Here is a 2,351-nt window from a genome sequence, read left to right on the forward strand (position 1 = left end):
TGTTAAATTAATATTTTAAATTGCTATTTTCTCCATAATACAGTTATGACAGAAAAATACAAAATAATAATAAAATTAAGCTCAGTTAAAACTGCTTTATAACATGTTAACAGTATCTAAATAAATAATATTTACATTAAATCAAAAAAGCAGCATACCACACACCAAAGTTGATTTATCACTTCAGTTTCCCAGAATAACCAAGAATGTAAAAAGCAGCTAACTGCAGGAAGATTTGAGGGTCATTTCAAGAACACAGAAAAAAAAACTCCATTTTCAGAGCAAAAGAAACTTGGCTATAAATGAATTCAAATGATATATTATGAGAAGTTATTCTGGAAGATTAATATCAACTTGTTATTTAAGTATTCTTTTCCCATTATCACTAACATTAGCACTGCTAGAAATATAATGAAGATCACATTTCTTAGAAAACATTTTCCCAAAACGCCGCCGGGATTTCTTCACCCGGCCCTTCCCTACCTCTGGGCGAGGGACCCGAGATCCCTTCTGCACGCTCGGCTTCGCGGTGTCGCGGCGGGCGCCGACGTGTCCGAAGCGATTCTGGTACCATCTTGAAATTGGCGGAGGGAAGCAGGACGAGAGAGACGCACTCATCGGCGAGGAAGGCAGGCCCCGTCCGGGGATCTTGGAAACCCTGCGGACCATCATGAAGTTCCAGTATCAGGAGGACCATCCCTTCGAATATCGGAAAAAGGAAGGAGAAAAGATCCGGAAGGAATATCCGGACAGGGTCCCTGTGATCGTGGAGAAGGCTCCGAGAGCCAGGGTGCCTGATCTGGACAAGCGGAAGTACCTAGTGCCCTCTGACCTCCCTGTTGGCCAGTTCGACTTCTTAATCCGGAAGAGGAGCCACCTGAGACCTGAGGACGCCTTATTTTTCTTTGTCAACAACACTACCCCTCCCACTAGTGCTGCGATGGGCCAGCTGTATGAGGACAACCATGAGGAAGACTATTTTCTGCATGTGGCCTACAGTGATGAGAGTCTATGGGAAGTGATTGGTGGAAGCCCAGCAGATGGGAGCACCTGGACTTGGGGGTAGGGGAGGGGTGTGTGTGGGACTTGGGGAAAGAGGGGGAGGCTCCCACCATGGAAGAGACAGAAGGTGAAGACGTTGAAAACATTACACCGCACACACTGTCATCACATTTTCACATGCTCAATCGATATTTTTTGCTGCTTCCTCGGCCCAGGGATAAAGCATGTCAGGACAGAGCTGTTGGATTGGCTTTGATAGAGGAAGGAGAATGACATAATTTCACAGCATTCCTGAGAATGAATTTTTGTATGATTTCATACAGGGATAAGGTGGTGGGCAACTTGGAGCCAGAGATGACTGCAGTCCAACAGCAACTCCCTGCTCTTCCTGTCATTGAAGCATTGTGCCCTGGTCTCCCCTGTCTCCCTCCCATCCCATTCAGTCTCACACACAAATGTCACAGTACCACCCCCAGGGGTGGTAATAGACATGGACACAGAAGTTTAGCTTTCTTATCTTTGGAAAATGGGGATCAGGCACTAAGGCAGGTATGATTTCAAAGATAGTTTTAATAGCATTAAACTGGAATTGATGGAATGTTGACCTGTTGTCTCTCTCTCTGCCCCTTATTCCACACCTACCTTGAATTTAATGAGCCTCAGGCATTTCCAGTTACAGACTGAAACCACTCTTCTGGCATTTTCCATGTGTCTGGACAGAGATGTCTTAGGTAGGGAAGGGGCAGGTATGAAGTCAGATAGATAATCCACACCTTCCACTCATCCAGAATCTCACTCCTATGTTGCCTCACTGCAGTCTCACATGCACAGGAATGCTACTTGATGGCCAGTTACTTCCCTCCTCGGTTATCATCTGCTGCAGCTGCTAGGTAGAACAGTTTGGAGGGATACTTTTAGTAATTCATGGGGATTTTACTGATTTATTTTCACTTTTGGGTTTCTATGGGGTGGGAGTGGGGAACAGGAATTACACTCAGATATGACATTTCAATTCATTTCTGCTAATGGAAATGTCCTTGGGAGAAATCTGTGTGTCAGTTCTGTCAGCTGCAGGTTCTTGTATAATGAAGTCAATGCCATCAGGTCAAGGAAATAAAATAATTGCTTACTTTAAAATTTCAAAAAAAAAAAAAGAAAATATTTTCCTAAAAGCTTAATCTAATAAAAATTATTGAACCATAGGAATTTTGACTCCCAATAAATTATCATCTATATTAAGTAAAATTTGCTAGGATAACTACGTTTGCATCTCATGTAGTAAAATTTCTCTTCAAAAGAGATCCTAAAATTCAATGAAGAATTTAAGTATTATTCTTAATAACAGTTAC

At 42.5% G+C, this 2,351-nt stretch overlaps 1 pseudogene across 1 annotated transcript; it reads left to right on the forward strand.

The window, feature by feature from the left end:
* Window positions 1–516: 516 nt before the first annotated feature.
* On the forward strand, window positions 517–1,386 carry LOC103252941 (annotated as a pseudogene). The gene has a single exon (XR_002481537.1). The product of XR_002481537.1 is annotated as a gamma-aminobutyric acid receptor-associated protein-like 1 pseudogene (transcript).
* The last annotated feature ends 965 nt before the right edge of the window (window positions 1,387–2,351 follow it).

The sequence above is a fragment of the Carlito syrichta genome, unplaced genomic scaffold, assembly GCF_000164805.1.
Source record: "Carlito syrichta isolate Samal-C Ts95f unplaced genomic scaffold, Tarsius_syrichta-2.0.1 Scaffold183764, whole genome shotgun sequence".
NCBI lineage: Eukaryota > Metazoa > Chordata > Mammalia > Primates > Tarsiidae > Carlito > Carlito syrichta.